This window comes from Phallusia mammillata, chromosome 3, assembly GCF_965637545.1.
Source record: "Phallusia mammillata chromosome 3, kaPhaMamm4.hap1.1, whole genome shotgun sequence".
NCBI classification, from domain to species: Eukaryota; Metazoa; Chordata; class Ascidiacea; order Phlebobranchia; family Ascidiidae; genus Phallusia; species Phallusia mammillata.
This window is the reverse complement of record NC_137254.1, coordinates 16,378,685-16,398,620: the sequence shown is the minus strand read 5'-3', so window position 1 is coordinate 16,398,620 and position 19,936 is coordinate 16,378,685. Positions and strand designations below refer to the sequence as shown.

Genomic DNA, 19,936 nt, shown 5'->3' with positions numbered 1-19,936 from the left:
GAAATTAGAATAACTGAGGGTGGACTTTGGAGAAGATCAAACTCCTCCAAATCTTTATTGCCATCACCAACTCTAATTTCCTTCACTTCTTTTAAAATTACGCCCAATGTGAAATCTACAAATAACAATTAAATAAGAATGACAATGAGCAGCACTCCACCTTCTTCAGGCTGTGGTGGATCCTCAGTTTCTTGTTCTTCAAAGTCTGTGACACAAATTTACAATGATCACTATTCTTTAGATCAAGCAAAATTGCCATTGCCTTAATAACTCACCTTAATTTTGCCTTTTAGTTTGACGATTCAGCTTCTACAACACAGTTGTCGGTTATGTGATGTATAATTTGTAGACATAGCAAAAATACAAAAAAATCACACCAGAGAAGGAGCCTTTTTCACCTTCGTCTGGGACTTGAGGTTCATCTTAATATTGCATGCAAAACATAAGCAACACAGACTATTAAATTTTGCTTTACTATCATGAAACCATGAGTTTGGCAAGGAAAGTGATTTGGTTTTAATTATCTACTACATCAAAATAAAAAAAATATGTATTTTTTGTGTTACAGATAACCGGCTTTTGTACTGTGTTTTATTATCAAACTTATTTTTAGATTTATATGCTTGACAAAAAGTAAAAAAATAAATTACATATACTTTGTTTAGCAAAAAGTAAAATAAGCTTATCTGACCTTCATTAAACAAAAATCGCGCTGGCCTCTTTCTTGTTTTTATATCTTTATCTTCATCGGAGTCCAAGTTTGATGTTTCCTCTGCACGATTGCACTACTTCCTCATTGCTTGGTTAAAGTCAACTGTAATTTATGATGATTATTTTAAAAACACAGAGCAACAACACATTATAATTACATGAGAAGTACCATAAATCACTAACTCAAAGAACATTTATAATGTTTAATGAGAAAAATTAATAGCCCTAACCCCCTGAAAATGCAACATGCTCAAATATTTGGCCCATTCACCGATTCAGCTTATGAACAGATGCCTTGTGTAATATTTTATAGTTAAAAGCAAAACTGTATGGTGTGTATGTGTTCACAAACATTAGTATGATGGAGTATTCTTATGTTGTGCTGACTCCAGTTTTGTGGATCAGGCTTCTCTCCTTTTTTGCGTTTTGTTTGGCTCCAGAACGGGGCCAAAAACATTGAATCAACCGATTTTTTTACTCTTGCTACAACTAGTGATATTTAAGAGTTGCTTACCGGGGCACTGCCAGGTTTGATCCATGTTGAGTGAGTTATCTCAACAGTTCTTTCATCAATGAATTCTTCGACCACAAACATTTTTTAAGGATAGATTTGTTTTTCTGTAAAAAAAATAGATTTCCCCACACAAACAATAACATAACATTGTACATTCATTAATTCAGTCCTTATAAGGTACAACAAACCAAAACTTCAATGCTGTGCATGACAGCCATAAAGACTGTTTTTTCTTTTAATTTGAACACCATGGATTCCACCGTCGTCAGCCTAGGTGCTGTTGCTGTAAATAATTGTATTATTCCGGTAAGCCTTGTTGCTTAAAGTCTCGCAGTTCGTTGCTAATGTGGTTTGGTAATGTTTATTGAATTCGATGCTATATTTGCAGAACTTAAAATCTACTGATCGCTTTGAAACTGAACATGCATGTAATATGTAGCCTGTATTGCCAAGTTATGGGATCTATCGGGAAAATGGCATATGAAGGAATGCTGTTGAAAAGAGTTGTTTTATGCAAAGAAATGTTGTGGTTCGTGACGCCACTGTTGTACAAGATGTCGTCATAGCCGAAATACATAGCAAATGATCTCTGACAAGCTTCACCCTGATGATTATTTTCCAAAAAAGCAATTAAAATGGATGGTTAAAAGTAAGTTTGTTGCTAACTAATGGTCAAATACTTTTATTTCCTTTGGTGTGCATTGTAAATAAATGAAAACACAACAACTTTGCTCGTAAAATTAGTTCTCCAAAACAATGACTATTTAAAGAAGGAACCAACTACTCTACTTCTCACAACATCAAGTGTTGCGAAAGATGTTTGTACCCAAGTACATCTGCGAGTTCATGCCAGATGAAGATTTAAACACTATCATTACTAAAGTGGATCATGAAGGTTCAACGATTTTCATGTGGACTCTTCTTGGGAGGCAGAAATGAAAAAAAGGTTGCCCAACTTGAAAATGGAATTGTTAATTGATCAATGAATCGGAGTGTCGCTGGTCAGGAATTCACCCGAAGCCCGAAAGCATCATGATCGTCTCTCCATATGTCTCTGTTAACTGAGAATGACGCAATTGTTGCACTCTCTTCGAAGACACTCTGTTGTCAAGAAACGTTTTTCCATGTTTCGTAGCTCCTACGCTGCTGGTAGGGGGCCCAAGCACAACTACCCTTGGTAGGAAGTAAAGGCCACGGCTTTATTCTTCTATTTTTTGTCGCCTAACCAAGTTTGTTTTGTTTTTTATTGCTTAATTTCTGGTGTCTCAATGAACAAACGGTTGTTGATGATAATTGTTTGTTGTTCTCGTTGCCATCGGGTTAACTAACATTTTTTTTCTCACGTACTGTTGTGGCACGTACGTCACAAATTTGCGTTACCCAATGTAAATAAAACTGTGTTTTCAAGTTGCAGGAAAGTCACTCTTGTGGACGTAAATTTGATATCCAAAACAAGAAGTGGAATTTTAGTCTTAACATGGAAGACTAAAATTCCATGGAAAGCCAGACTAAGAAGCTGTTTCTTGGCCGCGTGATGTTGTCACCTCCTTATTGTGTTACCGGTAATAAGTTTAACGGATGCAAGTCGTCAGTGTAAAACAAAACTGGGCTATGTCCATTTTTGAGGTTTTTCACTTTTTTGCATATTCTTTAGTTTTGGACATAGCTCTTTCTTACTGTCTGTGTATCTTATAAGATTAAGCAGATAGCAGCTATGTCCATTTTCAATGGTTGCTTTGAATACAATACGGGGGTCTATGTCCAAACATTTTGGACATAGACCCCTTTAGAATTCAAATTTTTAACAGGATCTGCACTGCAACTAAAGGCATACACCTTTAAAAATTAAACTTCAAGAAAGGTGTCTGTGAAATTTAATTGTTAGTTAGTTTTTGTTATTCTTTTAAACAGTTTATTTAGAAATTACATGTTACAATTATTTAGTGGAACTTATGAGTGGTGGGAATACCAATTTTTTTCAGTTGAAATGTGAAGTATTTATAAAGTGTACTTATATTATTGAAAAGAATAATATTAACTTAGGTGTATAAGGTCAAGCAAGAGATGCATCGCACAAGAATTAATTCGGCAGTGTTAACAGATGCCTGGCATTTTGATGCAAATACCAGTGTAACAGAGGACAGGTGGTCTTATTAGAAATTTGGGAAAAACTGGAGAGATGCTCGTTTATATGGAAAGGTTACAGGGAAGACTGGAAAAAAATGGATTGTTCACTGGGAAATTGATGATAGCAAGAGCAGCATTGAAACTCATAAGTTGTTTTTAGAAGACACTTGTAGTGCTACTCCAGTTCAAACAGAATCAGAGTGTTAGCGAATCTGATGTTTTCTCTGATGGCAGCGACATCGAATATATACCAGAAGTGTCAAAAAAAGAAAAATGTAGGAAAATCCCTAAAAGTGACAGTACCGAAAGCTCAGTGAAAGATGATGTAGCCACCACAAGTATTGAAAAAGATGCAAGTGAGACATCTCTCACAGAAGAAGTAGGAAGTTTTTGAAGCAAAGTTTTCCAAGACAGATGGTAGTCAGACAGTACATGGACACATTATGCAGAAAGGTGATGAAAGGTTTTTTATATGCACTGTTTTAAAAAGAGCTGCCGTGAGTGGGTATCATTTGATGCAGATATCAATTGCATAGGTTCTTCTGTTCTATGGAATATGAAGTATGTTACAAAAATGTCCGCGACAGAATTTAGCCAGTTGGGCTCGGATGCAAGGAAACCAAATGTGCTTCAAAATAGAAAGCACAAACGTAATGAAAGACAGTGGGTAATGAATGTAGTGGGTAATTTGGCTGTCCTGTAAATGAATATAGTGCACCTTGTGGAAATCCAGGACCCACCTGTGAATGCAGAATGCAATGTTCAAAATCATTTACAGAAGATGTGAGGAAACAAATGAATGAAGACTTTTGGGATTTAAAAGATATAAATTTGCAACGCTCCTTTATTACAAAATTTGTTAGTAGTGTTCCGAAGAAAAGCACAAGGTTCCGCGCCACAGCAAAAAGTGTGAAGTGAAGGGAGTCGTAAGTGTATAAAGGTTTGGCAAGTTTCTTTGTCAACACACTCAATATCAATAAGAAGAGAATCACAACAGCTTTAGGCAGGACAACTGAAAGTGGAACTGTGTCAACCGATGGTCGTGTAAAAAGGGGGAGTCACAACAGTGCTTGAGAAGAAAGGGAAGCTCGTGTTATCGAACATATTGAACAATTCCTAACAGTTTAATCGCATTATGTTAGGAAAAACTCCGCTTGGCAGTACTTGCCAGAAGAGCTATCGGTTAAAGAAATGCATCGCATGTATATAGCATGGTGTAATGAAAAAGGTATGAAAACCATTAGACATATGATTTTTACCGCAGAACATTTACCACTCGCTTCAATCTGGAAATGAAGAAACCGAAAAAGGATATTTGTGATTTGTGCTCCGGCTTTGACAGCACACCAGAAAACATTAGAAGTGAGGATCAAATTATCTGTCATGAAAATCACATTAAACAAAAAGAACATGCAAGGCAGTTTAAATCCTGTTTAAAGGAAAGTGCAAATACAGTAGTAGCAGCCTTTGACTTTCAAAAAAACGCTCCTATGCCCTTTTGGCCAGACATCATCTTTTTATTATTCACAAAGGTTAAGAAACTACAATTTTACAATAACAGATATAAATTCAATGGAAACTGCATGTTTTCTGTGGAACGAAACTCAAGCAAAAAAAGGATCTTGTGAGGTGTCCACAGCTGTTTTCAAATATTTGAAAGGCCTAAATAGTTTGGGAAAAGAGGTTGTTCATTTTTTCTGACAGATGTGGTGGCCAGAACAATAATAGAACAGTTGTTGTGATGTTATCCTATGCTAGCATTGTTTTAAATATTACAGAAATTACTCTAAATTTTTTAGTCACTGGACATTCTCAAAATGAGAATGATAATGCACACTCTGTAATAGAAACTGCGACAAAAAACATAACAATCTTCACAACTGACCAGTGGCAAACTGCAATAACAATGTCGTTCCAAAAGCATACACCTAAAGTTGAGGTTTTTGATTACACTTCTGTCAGTGATTTTAAAAATCCAAAAAGTTTGCCATGGTTTCATCCAGTGTGGAAAAACTCTTTGAAGATTGATGTAGGAAAAAATGCAGGAGAGAAATTGTATTGGTCAAAAGTGATGTCAATGAAATTCCTCAAGGAAAAGCCATTATTTTTTTAGTACAGTTATACAGACAGCGAATTTCAGCAGTGTGTAATTTCAGAAAAACAGCCTTTTCTTTGAATCAGGTTAAAATGATTTCTTTGCCACAACTATACAACAAAGAGCTAGGAATTTCCAAGGAAAAGTTCAGGGACCTTTCCAAACTGTGTGATAAAAACTTAATACCACCACACTTCCATCCATTTTTCCATGCCCTTAATGTAGAAGAAGAATAAAAAAGAAACATCAATTACCAAGCACTAGCTATTCCTGAAATACAATAATTTAATAAAAAAATCTAATACACATGCATGAAAATTACATCTTGCACCATAATAGTCATTTAATGTTATGGGTTATGTCACATTTACATTCAGAAAAAATGAAATTTAAACTGGGCTGTCTCCAATTGGGGGGGGGGGGGGGGGGGTCAAAAAAAATGGGGGCGCATTAGGATTATGAAACAAAATTGGTCAGACAGACTACATAAATGTTCTGAATTATACCAAGTTTGAAAACAATAGGTTGTAAACTGTGGAATATAAAAGTACTTTGTACAAGATAAAAAATTTTTCGCCGTTTTCTCAACAAACACATTTTGGACATAACCCAGTTTGGTTTTCCACTGACGAGATGGTTGGTATGGGGGTAAATTGTGGAAACATTTTAACCAACAGGTTTGAGCTCCAGGCCTATTTCAACAGTGTTCAGCTGGTTGCGGATATGTCTGCTACATATAAGACAGCTCTGCAGTATGTTTGAATTCTCTTATCAGGTTGTATTTTTTGTCACCTGTTGTTTCCGAGTTTGAGCAAGTCAACTCAGCGTTCCTAGCAACTGACAGTGAACCTCATGAGATGCACACGATTCTACATATTCATCACAAAAGCTTACGATCAAGATGCTTCAATAACATTGGGTTTTAATGCCTATTTCTCAAAGGGATTTCGGTGCCAAATTTTTAGCTGATTGTGTGGAGCTATTAAAAATCAACCAGGTTTGACATCGGCTGTAAACGATGTTAAGTATCGCTGCAAGGCTGTTTTAATGGAAGCCATTGAACTGATAGACAAAAGGCTAACGGAGGCCACGGACATTTTAAGAAAGTTAGACCACCTACACCCAGATCGTATTTTAAGTCAGACTGGTCAATGTAAGTTGTTTGCTAACTGAAGAAATAGAAGAGCAACACAGAAATTTTTGACTGGAATTTTAAAGTACATGGATGGACGAAATGTATCTGTATTTAATAAATTAGGCATATACGCCCTAAATTGCACGTCGAAACCCACAAGCAATGTAGTTGTTGAACGTGTTTTTATTTAGTTACTGCCATTAAAACAAAAAGTAGAAACCGGATAGAGTAAAGATGCTTAAAGTCTTAGTTCGCATTCGTTCAAACTTATACAAAGATGGGATTTGCTGCAATTGATTCATGTTTAAAATGTTGTATAACAACATGGATGCACAAAATGTAGCTGAGTTTAACAATCTGCTTACTGATTTTGACAATTGATACTTGTATGATTTTTACGTATAGTGTTTCGTTGTATGTTTAAAATGAAAGTTGTTTTTGCCAATCCGAGTAGACGTGCGTTAATGTAAAGGAACTCCCCCCTTTTTAGCGTACCCGTAAAATCCACTTTCTTGCATTGGTTAGAAAAGAATACTGATTAGAGATCGCAAATAGACCGGAATGATTTGTAGAATCTGGAATCCGTAAGCGCATAGATCAAATTCTGCAGTTTAATTGCAACTCTATGTCAACTAGTTTGTGTTCTACGAAAGCAATAGCGCGAAAAAACATCTTTATCTGGTGACTAACCCTTTCTCGGGCCTAAATCGTTGCTTCGACACCTTTAACATCGTACGAAGGCGTTGCCATAAGGTACAGATTAAATCAATATTTATGCCGCAAACAATTTACTTATTTGATCCGCATCTTTGTGTATTACTTTCCTACAGCCTGGTATGAATCTGAAACAATTTATGGCCCTTGACGAATTTGTACCTTGTTGTTTCTTTGTCTTCCATATCTAAGGTGCTTCAGACGGCTTTAAAGCTCGTCTTGTCATGCTGTGACTGTCGAACCAGTACAGCAACCAATATTTATGAATGCACGGACCCGTTACCTGCAGTTTTGGTAAAAGACAAAAGGGTACTACGACGTCGTTTAGAAGTCAGTCTCTCCAGCAGACTTCCTGTAAATTTTTGGTGCAACCTGAAACCTATTAGTTAGGATAAAACTTCGATTTAAGAACGAAGAAGTTTTGATTTTGATTTTTCATTTTTGTGTGCTGAAGTTAAACCTAAAATGGAAATAAGTAATACCGTTGGGCAACAAATGGCGCAAGATGTTTTTTTGTTTGTTTGGTGTCTTTTAAATCAGGGCTTCCCCTTGGGGTCGCGGAATATATTTTTGGGGTCATGAAACATCGTGCGTTATTATGTCATTGTCACAATAAATGGTATACGTACGTACATTTATTGCTCAAACATCATTCACGTGTATAGGCTATACCAGGGGTGCAGAACCTTGCGGCGACAGAGACGAGTTTGTGCGGCAATGAACATGTTTATTAAAATGTATGTACTGGCGGCCGTGACGTAAATAAAAACACTGTTGTCAAACATTTTTGATTTTCAAACTGTTCTATACACATTTTGTGGAACTTAAACAATGATTACCAGCCTAGTAGCCATATGCGCCCACATCTTTTATGCCTATTGTGTGCGAACAATGCGAAAAAGCAGATACCACAACATCACTATATAGAATATGACGTCATAAAAGCTAAGACTGACAATCTGTGTATCAAGTTAGAAATTAATTTCGGCTTTTTAGGCCAAGTATTTCTTTACAACAGTAATTTTAAAACACAAGCAAACAGGCAATTGACGGCCATTGGTAAAATAAATATCTGCAATATCTGCGATAGCGAAAAGGTCGTTCACCACTGGGCTATCCATCAAGGGGTCGCGTAGAAATTTCTGTTTAAAAATGGGGCGCAGAGCAAGAAGGTTTGCGTAGTAGCCCTGTTTTAAATGACCATTAAACCATAACGACTGATTTTATAGTTTGCGTGTGTTTATTTTTAGCCCATTTTAAAACAAAATTGACAAGACATATATTTGTGACACGAATGATGTTGAGAACATGAGCCACTTAAAGAAGGTGGTTTCGTTAAAACAATACGAGCAATCATTTGTGAACTGTCCTGCGGATAAATCCTCTAGAACGGTATGTAAGTGCAATAATTTCCAGGCCCGTTCGGTAGTAAAACGCAATATCCACTCAACGTGGTCTGTAGTTTGCAGGTGTCTCGATCGTGCGCAGTCAGAAAATAAGTGTGCAAGCAAGTATTAAAAAAAATTGTAAATGGAAGGCCAACTTCGTGCGTGTTCGTAAATTAGAACGCTTCAGCTTAACGCTGGATGAGTAGTACACATCCACTAGAAACAGAAGTTATGTTAATGTTCATGCGTGAGGCAAAACATTTTGGAGTCTGGGTATGGTACAGGTTAAGGAGAGTTTATCTTTTGAAATCTCCAACTTGTTACCAAACATCTTAGTGGCCTCGGTTCGGACTTTCCAAACCACGTGTTTGGCTGTGCTCATGCCCTCGATTTTGCTGTGTGCGATGTAATATACAAAAATCCTCGTTGAATAATTGCTGACGACACGTCGACACTCCGATGACTTGTAAACGTTGAAAGAACATCCAAATTTACCGGAAGAGTTCGATGATGAGTTTTCTGACAACAATGATGATGTGGAAACCACAACGGACTGAGAAAGCTTCGAGCCAGGATGTTGGTATCACTAAAGCAAAAAAAGACCCCAATAGTAAACCGTCATAATGTTTTACGGTGCACTGCTGTCACCTCGCGCTATTGTCGCGATTAGCCTTTGTGTTCATGGCCACGCAGAAGCATCATTAACTTCTGTGTGTAAATTGAAAGGATATGTTGCGATATTATAGTTGAATTATGCTAAGCAATTTTAAGGGACTTCTCTAATAATTCATGCACTGTTTTTCAACTTACATATGTGATTGAAATCTGTGAATCTTTACTAAGCATTTGAAATGGAAATAAAACTGACTGGATTTATCCCGTGGACATCTCACATGTTCCGGCTGCTAACATGTGGTGGATTTTTTTTCAAACGAAACAAATGATTTAAAATGTGACCAGTACAGGTTTTTGGGCGAAGGTCGTCATAAAAATGACAAGTTGGGAATCGCCCGCCAGTATTACAAAATGAAAATTCTTGGTGGCAAAAAAACGAAACTTCGTCGGCGGTTTAGAGACATTTTACTCTTTTACCCGAAAGTTCCAACAAAGATCCACCATGATGTTTAGTCCACTGCTTTGGAAAAGAAGAAACTCATATACACTCTACACACGGAAACGCAAAAAAAGAAAACAGGAGTTTATCTTCCAACTCTTATCAAACTCGAAAGTCCAAAAGAGTTTATGACCAAATACATACACAAAGTATGAAGATGATCAGCTTCGAATGCCGGTCGATAGACTACGAGACATAAAGCAATGCGAAAATATTAGTACAATGCATCAAAGTTTTCAAGCGACGAATATTTCCCTGGAAGTGGCAATTCAAACGAGGACCTTTGTACGTCAATTGACAATTTATTCAGACTTGGCAGTTTAACGCGAATCCCGATCTAAATGCATGTGGTTTCCTGTGACAACACGTTTTGCCTGGCGAACTTTTCGTCAAAATGCAGGATGTTCTCATTTTTTCCAGTGGCGCTCACGTTACACGAAAGAATTTGTTTTTAAAGTACCACAGGGATTTTTTATGATATTTTTCCGGCCATTGGTGTCCCAAAAGCAAAAAATATGCCAATGGTTACTGGCAGGTAAAATGTGAATGTTTTTTGCACAAATCACATGTTACAAGAAGTCGGAGAGGTGGATTAAAACACATGGTGGGAAAAAATAATGAAAAGGTCCTAAAAGACGACGTTCATAGTACGCCAGGCCTACTAAAGACGTGATAATGGTCTCCCAAGCATTCCCATATGGCAAGGAACAATCCACAAAAATCTTGCCTGCGGTCGCATTCGATCCCACGATAGAAGTCTTTCCGGGACTCGCGCTCTATCCCGAAAAGACGACGTTACAATAACTGTACGTGGTACTTCCAAGCAGATGGTCGCACTCATTTAAAATCTATTTTGATCAAATTTGAAAAGCGATTTCATTCAACACTCCTGCAAGTTTGTAACAGAAGCGTTTGCTGCGTTTCAACAATGTGCTATAACCAACAATATCGCGGATAGTATTAACCACGTGCTTAAGGCAGTAGTAGTAGTAACAGAACACCAACTATTTGTCCACTGACCTGAGGATATGGTATTAAAGCAATTTCAGGACATTTACCGCTACGACTTTTTGCGCGCAGTTACTGACTTCGAAAATACCAGTTAAAACCAGAGTTTTCTTTTTTGAGGGAACCACGCACTGAAGAACACTTACCAGTTATTCCCAGAATGGAAAAAGTGGAGATGATTATCGGACAACCCAAGAGGCGATGGCACGACTATTGCCTTAAGCGAGGTCTTATTGGCTTTTCCGCTGCCACATCATCATTTTCATGAATCCTTTCATAAACAACGTCCAAAGCGTTGTTAACCCAACCTTTTTTTTTTGCCAAAACGTAAACTGGCCTCGGAAAATTCAGAAACAGAAATAGCCTCGACAAGCCAGGGTAACAAATCTCCTAAGACTTTTGAATTACTTTCGGATGCTATTTCGCCATTAGCTGTGGACATGCCATTACACCAATTATTGATGACAGGAAGCGATTGGAACTACTTGACAATGTTTGCTCTCCATCTGAAAGTTTTGTATGGCTATTTTCCGAACGCAAAGAAGGTGAAAAAAATATTTTGAAAAGCAGCACATCAGCGGGTTTTACGAATGCTTTGCATTTTCACAATTAAAGAAAGGACTTTTCTGCAGGTATTGTGTTATATTTGCTCCTCAGCAGATGCGCGGGAGTCAAATTAAATCGATTAGTCAAAACTCTTTTGCAAAAATATACACATTTAACTGGAAAAGATGGTTGTTTGACGTCTCATCTTGCGCAGTGAATGTATACGACATATCGGAAGACTGGGGTTGGCGTTCCGTGGCCACAGAGACAGCGGCAAAATGGCACTTGACTCAGAAAACCTTTACTCTCAAGGAAACTTTCGAGCTCTCCTTTCAGCTTATGGTCCAATCTGGCGACACGGTTCTCGAACGCCATATAACCGAAGCTTGCGCAGTATATTTCCCACATTGCTCAAAATGAGCTGATGGAAGCCATCAATATCACAATGCTTAAAGTTGTAGTGAGGGCGGTATGTGAGTCCAACTTTTTTGCAATTTCCAGCGAAAAACCACTGTAAGCACCGAGAAGTCAAACCAACAAATATAATTGATGTTTTGAAAGCAGTAAGTGAACTGAAGACATTTCCCTGCATTTTGAAATTGCTGCAAATATTTGCGACTTTTCGCATCGAGTGAGCGTTCATTCAGTACATCGAAAATTACCTGCGTTCTACTATGGGTGAACCTCGATTGAATGGCCTTGCCTCTTTAATTATTCCTCGCGATATTAAATTAAATTACGACGACGTGATTGTGGAATTTTCGAAAAAAATAGACGTATAGACTTTTCTATTATACCATTTTTCATTCGTTTCCGTTAAAAAAATATACTAAGTGTTACATGTATACGATCGAATCGTGATTATGACGTTCGCTACTTAAAAGGGCTTCACAGGGCCTTAGGCCAGGGGTTCTAACCTGTGGTACGCGAAGGCTTTTCCGGTGGTACGCGAGTAGCTTCCATTTTTTTCACAAAAGCCTGGATTTATTTATATTTTGTTTATATGGTTTTGTTTACAAAAAAATCTCCAAGCTTCTTCTTATTGTTACGTAACTATTCCTGTTGTTTCGTATCATTACAATCTTCAAAATACAGGTTATGTCAATTGTCAACAAGAAGCACACACTGTAAAAAAACTCGTAAATTTTGCAGGAAAAACATACGTAATCTTTTACGGACACGAAACGTAAGTTTTTATGTCCACGTGACCGTAAATCAAGCATGTTCTGATATGGATGAATGCGTTATCCAATCAGAATCGTTTAAAATGCAGACTGCTTTTATCCGGCGGCCGTGGAGGTTCTTAGCGAGTGTAGGTTGCTGCTGGTAGATGCAGATAGTGTTGCTTTTTTGGGATTAATGTTAGACTTTATTTTGTACGGTGTTTACAGTTGCTGTATGCAGAGAATGCTGCAGATTTCTTTTTGACAAAACTGTAGATCTTTTTTGATTAAAGCTAAATTTTCAACAATGGACTCAAATTCAGTGTGTAGTGTAGAAATATGTGGGAAAGGTTTTGATTGCATAAAAGAAGTTGTCGAATACGATGTTTTTAAAATTCAATGTCCTGTTGATAAATGTTTAAAGATGTACAATATCCTTTATTCTTTATTTCTTCAGTAAAAATCAGGTCAATTAGTACAAAGTGGGAATGTACATTGTTTTGTGTGAAGTATGAGGAGATTTGCATTTTGGAAAACTACTCCTTATGTTATAGCAATTGGTGAGTTTGCAATATACATTTTATATGTATGTGTATGTTTTAAGTACAAACATTTTTATTCTAGGGACATGTCAGCCATTGCCACAAATTTTAAGGTCATTGTTGAAAAAAACATGGTAATTTCTTGCAGTGACCTTTCTTGCATTGTCATGCTGTATTGCCACCTACTTCATATTCAATATTGAGTATCCAAAAAGTGCATTGGCAACTTTGGAGTTCATGCAAAAGTAAGTGTACACTATGTTTATGCTGTTTTGTTTGGTTACCAAACATTAAGTGCAGAAGCCATAGGTCTGTATGGTCAGGTGGGGTATTTTCTTCTTTTAAACCCAGGGGCATGCTGCTTTTAACAACAGGTTTTGATGTGTTTGTGAAGTATTTTGAGGTCTTTATTGTTAAATTTTTTATGTTATATAAAAAAAAACATAGCATAGTTTGATTTTATGTGTAAAATCTATTGTGTTTTTAATTAAAATTATAATGAATGTTATGTTTTTGTATGTGTAGATATTTTGTGGAAAGCAATGCACCCAGAAGCAAAACTTCAAAAAAATGAAAAAGTTGCGAGATACATCCAAAAGTTTTCAAAAAAGCAACATTATGCAGGAATACAAGCAATAATGTTCTGGATTTTTGCACCAATAAAACACAGTTCTTGAAGCGTGTTGTATTGCAATGCAGTAGAATTGACAAACTGGTCAGTAAAAAAATCTTCCAGGACTTTTCCCTGTAAATTTAACAGCCGGGTTACCCAGTAAGTTTTACTGGCCAGGTTACGTAAAAATTACGTATACAGACATGTAAACCAAAAAAAAATACAACAAGGGAATGCACATATATATTTACTTGGGATTCCACAGCAAAATCTACAAAATGTGCCATAAAAAAAGCTGCCAGAAGTTTTCACAGTACATTTTTTAACAGTGCAATTGCTTTGATGAGCCGTATAATGGTGTGGGACAATGGGCATTAATTATGTCAAATGATTGCTCTTCATAGATATTATCTACTATTTTATAGCATAAACTACAAATAGCGTTGAATAATGCTAGTGTTGTAAGCTAAAAATAAATGTTTAATAACGGTTACGTATGAAGAGGTGGTTTATGTATGCTTCGTAGTAATTGGGGTTTCTCAAATTTGCCACCTTGGCTTATCCCGAGATTCCGGGACAAAAACAACCTCAATCCCAGGATCTCGGGATTTTATTCGATTTTTGTTAAATTTATAATTTTATTTTTAGTGGGCCGGCAAAGCATCAATGCAATATGTTCACGAGGCCGCCGTCGAGCTTTATTTTAAATTTTTTTCAAAATCTTTTTTAAAACTAAAAATATTTTTTTAAATTGAAATCAGTTCTCGATTTTGTAGTCGGTTGGTGAGTGTCACAAATATTCTAGACCGCCCCATGACAATATCCCACGACCCAATTATCACGCATAACGGACAATTTCTGTACGTCTGGAGTCTATCGTTCCAGGCGCTATTGTGTTCATGTGCCAATTTTTATCGTGCGCCGTTAACCGTTGCAGTGTCCATTGTTTATCTCAAGGAAATCGTCACAGCGAATTAACGCCTCTTTTCGTTCAATAATTGTAACGCATGATATATAAGCGCCGCTATCTAACCATAATAATATACATAGAAGAAGATAGAATATAGAGATAACTGAAAAGTAGTGCTGGATTGTTTGTTTGTCGTTTTGAGTACGTGTGGTTGAACGTGAATAAATGTAAAAGAAGGGTTTGCTGCCGATCAGAGTACACGAGCGTTAGTTGTTAAAGAACTTCCGATAGTCAGTCCCAAACTTTTGCGTACCCTGGGTTATAACACTGTTGTACTGTTCGCAACAACAGAACTATTTATCCTTCTTGTTTGAATTGTTACAAGAACTCTCTGGGAACCCTTTAATTCACGGAAACCCTGTGTGGTTGTTGCACCTCTGGTTGCAGAGTGCAACTTATAAAGCCTTCAAAATCCCGGGATAATTTTTTTTGCTGAAATTGTCTGGGATCCCGGGAAAGAAACTCTAGTAGTAGTGCATAGGAATGTGAGCAGATATTTTCCGTCACGATGATCATCATCAAGTCAAAAATTTGAAACCGACTAGGTGCGCCTGGAAATGACTTTCGATGCGCTGCAAGTTTACGCCTGCGGCATAATTTGTAAAGCAGCAATTTTTCATGATAAAGAAGGTCATTGTTTACTTCTTCTTACGACCTACTATTGAAAAAGGTTGAATTCAGAAATAGTTGGATTGTTTGTCATCGTGTCAAAGCCGTACAAAAAATATCCTTTTTTCCCAATTGAAATGTGGTTTGATTGTTTTCAATGATTTACAAACTTTTGCATTTGTTGCAAGTTGCAAGTTTACACCGCGCATCGACCAATTGGTGGACAGTAAACGAAGATCTCATGAAATTTCGTTGTGGTGCTTTAGTGGTATTTAGTAGGCCAATATTATTCTTCTGAATAAAATATGATTCGATCAAATTAGTTGTTCTGCAAAAAGTGGTACGCGTGGCAGTACAGAGCGTCTTCTGTTATTTAGCGTTATCTCTTGCTCTCTGCAACCTTAGCTAGCGCAGCATAGAAAGCCTCATCAAACTTACACTCCTATGCTTGGAAAATGCCATTCTTAAGCATGGAGATAATTTTTACGTTCAAACAGCGTGCTTTATCAAAAAGACGGAACTGTTCATGAGGTTTATCGACAACATAATTTGTCTCTGTTTTGGCAATGACAATTTGAAAGTGCGGGGCAAGAACAAAAGCTAAATATGTTCGTCTCCCAGCTGAGAAATCAGGATTTGACCCAATTCCCACGTTTGAAAGAACAGAGTGAATGTATTGCTGATAATGACAATTTTACAAAGTATATAGAAAAAATTAAGTTAGTTCAAGAGTCATTTGAAAGTCGTTTTCATGATTTTCACAAAGAAGAAAACTGCATGCTTGTTTTTATAAACCCATTTTCTCTTGGTGAACAACAAATAATGAAGATGCAGTAAAATGTGAAGAAGTAGTATGCAAATGGAACTAATTGACTTGAAAGCAAATTTGTCGTTGAAAATTAAATTTGAAGAGTTTTCCTCAGTCCCAAATGCATCTGACATGATCAAGTTCTGGCGATCATTACCTAGTGAAAATTTCCCAGAACTGAGAAGATTTGCTCAAAGTTTTATATGTCGTTTCGGAACGACATACAGATGTGAACAAGCATTTTCAGCCATGAAACTAGTTAAAAGCAAAACAAGGTCGCGACTGACTGATTCAAATTTGAAGAAGACAATGCTGCTCACAGTTAAGAGTTAACTCCGAACATTGAAAAACTGGCTAAATCAAAACAGGCTCAAAAATCTCATTAAACTAGGTAAATAAATTTGATCAAGTTTATCAGAGTTATTTTTTACTTAATAGTTCTTATTACTATCCTTCTCATGCAAAAGTTGTTTCTTTCTCTCTATATACAAGAAGTAGTCATGGAATGTGGGGTTACGAGACATTTATGGCGGATCCAACACAGTATGTTAAAAAGTTGCCGAATGGTATGTAGAAGGTTGGCCACCCCTGGTCTAGAATATCCACCAGCCTGTTAATAGCTCAACATACCCGGTGCGCGGTTCTTGGACAATATCGCACCGAGTGTTTTGGGGCGTTAAAACGTAATGCAAGGGAAATTGGTAGCCCAGAAAACGCTTTTATGCTACTTCTGTGGTGTTGCTTTAGGCCCGTCAATTGTTTTGGAAAGCAGGATGATAAACATTTTTGCTTCTTTTATTACGGAATAAATTTAGAATATTCGAAAGTACATTGTTAAACATTAACTTTTATTAAAACGAAAAGTATCAGAGAACTACTACAACATATTTTTAACGGAAATTAAAAGGGGACTAATGCAGCCTACATATAAATCACTTTTTAAACAAAACTCTCTTAATCATATTTGTCCGAAAATCTGATCTTCTTTGACAAGCTCTTGTGGGACTTCAAAAACACATAAAACTCCCCGCATGACATGGTTCTGAAGTTGTATTGAAGTGTTAAAATTCCTTTCATTGTATCAACAGTCATCTTATTTCTTTCTTTTGTCCACTGACTCTGCATTAGTGAAAAAATTCGCTCAACATTTGCGTTGTGTGGCGCCACTGCAAAGAAAAACTGTGCAATCTCTAGCTGTTCTGAGTAACATGCAGGGTTTTTGGACAGTTGAAAGTACTTGCACCATTTCTCATGTGCTGGCAGTGCAATATTCGTCATCGCTGCTGCAACTTTGAACAAACGACTTTAAATTGCAAACTTGGTCAAAACATTTCGCATCGTCTACCTGTATTCCTTTCCCTGTCAGGTATTCTACACAAATTTCAACAGTGTTCCAACTTGGTATCTCATTTTAGGACATCCACATGAAACTGTTAAACTCTTCTAATGGCTTCATCCACTTGTTCAAATACTCCAAACAATTTTCATAAAGATTAGCAACTTCGAAAAGGAAGTGTTTACCTTCAGTTTCGTATCCATCAGTGCGTTTTTGAGAAAGATGCCCTTTAACTTTAAGGGACATAAAGCTTTGATTCTTTCTTTCTTCAAGAATTTTTTGAATCGAATTCAAACTTGTCAGCACTTCTACAACTGAGTTGCTTGCTCTTTCCACTGATTGAATATGTGTGTGAAAGACAGACGTTAGTGAGTGCAGATGCCATATGTATATCTCACTCATTTCATTCTCAAAGAATTGTTTGATGATTGTAGGTGGACGTTCTTGGGACAAAAAGAAGGATTTCAATAGTATAAACATATCTATCAATCTTGTGATTCCAGTAAATAAAGAGAGCCAGCGAGTCTTGCTATGAGAAAGAAGTTTTTTGTATTCAACTTCTGCAAATTCAGAGAATCCTTTCAGTTGTTCTGTTCTAACTGTGTAGATGGAAAAATATTGATATGTTTTGTTGATCATATTTTCAATGTCGATGCTCATTCTTTCAGCTCCATAATGGATACAGTTGTTTAAAATATGCGCTGGACACCCTACCCCAACCAACGATGTGCGTAACATTTTCTTTAACTTTGCAAACACATTGTTACCAAGTTCATTACGCATCAATCCTCCAAACATTGTTTTGCAATTGTCCCCTGTGCACGCCACACACTTTTCAGAGAGACCAGTTTTTCCAATGTTTCGCTCAGAATCAGGGAACGTTTGTTTTAGCAAAGACGACGTACAATTAATTCATTGACAAAAAAACGGTTGTGGTGTTTAACTGTGTGGAAAGCATATGTACCTTCGGCAGCACTAACTTGATCTTCCGTTTTACTCCCTGTTGTGGCAAAATAGCTTGTTACTTTAGTTGATGCACTCTTACTGCTGTGCTATGTTTAAAAGAACTAAGATGTGATTTTAAATCTGCAGCACCTTTGTGTGAAACTGAGATAAATGTTCCTGGCCTGCAAACTAACGTATGCGTATGAAATAAAGTCACGCAAACCGTTCTAATGCGCGCAACTGTCTTGTAAATAATGTATGGTTAACGAGAAATAAACCTTTGGTTGGCCATACGTGTAAATGCTTTTGAATTTATGCCAATTACCACCGACGAAGACCTATTTTTTAAAAAAGATTGCAGGCAAAAGTAGATAAATGAAGTTAACATAGGAGGATCGAACCTGGAAAACCTGTTGAGCGAATTTCGAGACGGTGCCACAAACTCAACAATTAACATACAAACATTGTAACCAACCACATACGAAAACACAAGACACAACTGCGAAAACCTAGCGGTTGAAAATACGCTAAAATGATGGAACAGATGGAGCGATGCTGGGCATCGGTAAAAAACGCGGCAGCTGTAGCTGGTAAAAAGAAAGTGGGCCTGAGAGGTTGGAGAAACGAGTGGCGCTAATAGCAACGCGACTGACTTTTGACAACATGGGTGGATTTCAGGCACAAATCGAATATCAAGCTTTGCTTAGACGTATTCGCTTTCTGCGGTTTCTCTTTCGAAACATCTGAACACAATGGTATGAGATAATTTTGTGAATTTATTTTATAACTGAATCTTTTGTACTTACTCTTTCTGCTATTCTAAAGTCAACATGGTGGATGAATAGAACTAATTGCCTCCTCTGAAAGCAACACAAAAAAAACACCAGGTCCATTGGTTTCTTATCATTATAATCTTTTTTCAAATTTTCTGCAATAAAAGTAATCTAATTAAACAGTAAATTACGCATCCAGCGGATTGTGGCCATACAGCTTGATTGATTTTCTAGGGCGTGACATAACGCATTTTCAACTAAATTGCAGTTAAGATTCGTCACGTCTGCCGCCACAAGATACAGAGTCTTGCCTACCTTGTGTTGGCGCTTTCTTTTCCAATTTTTTTCTTTAGAGCACGACTTAGTGCTGATTTAAAAAAAATCATTGCATTAATATGTTATCTATGGTGGAGCTGCAGCTCCAGTTTCATGACGTTTTCAGTTGTGCGCACTTGGAAAAGCTACATGCCGGGCGAAATAGGCGACACGGGGCTGTCCCCGACCCGCTTGTCAAAGCGATAGCACTGTTTTCGGGGTCCGTTGGACGCAGGTCAAACGTGTAACAGTATCGTGTCGGTGCCTTGACAAAAAAACGTCAAGGTTTTCAACACCCCCTTTAAACTGATGACTGACAAAGACAAGTCATTTCAACCATGCTATGGCCATAGGCTTGACTCATCGCCCATACACAGATCATTCGCATCTTGCCCCAGTATATTTTTACACAATTGCCATATTTCACGGAATGTAAAACAGTTTAATCTGCTGCGTGGTAGCAGTGAAATACAATCTACATGCCTCCGATGATGTTATTAAGCATCAAAT

General features: G+C 37.2%; 2 long non-coding RNA genes and 1 pseudogene across 2 annotated transcripts; 2 read left to right on the top strand and 1 right to left on the bottom strand.

The window, feature by feature from the left end:
- The first annotated feature begins 1,474 nt into the window (after positions 1-1,474).
- LOC145219694 (uncharacterized) lies at positions 1,475-5,683 on the top strand (annotated as a pseudogene).
- A 1,255-nt stretch (positions 5,684-6,938) lies between these two features.
- Positions 6,939-10,927, bottom strand: LOC145218758 (uncharacterized). The gene is made up of 2 exons (XR_013857724.1): positions 9,777-10,927; positions 6,939-9,270 (listed from the first exon to the last, which is right to left on the bottom strand). It is a non-coding gene; the product is annotated as an uncharacterized LOC145218758 (long non-coding RNA).
- Positions 10,928-16,476: 5,549 nt separating this feature from the next.
- Positions 16,477-18,633, top strand: LOC145218750 (uncharacterized). Its single transcript, XR_013857721.1, has 2 exons — positions 16,477-17,761; positions 17,828-18,633. It is a non-coding gene; the product is annotated as an uncharacterized LOC145218750 (long non-coding RNA).
- The last annotated feature ends 1,303 nt before the right edge of the window (positions 18,634-19,936 follow it).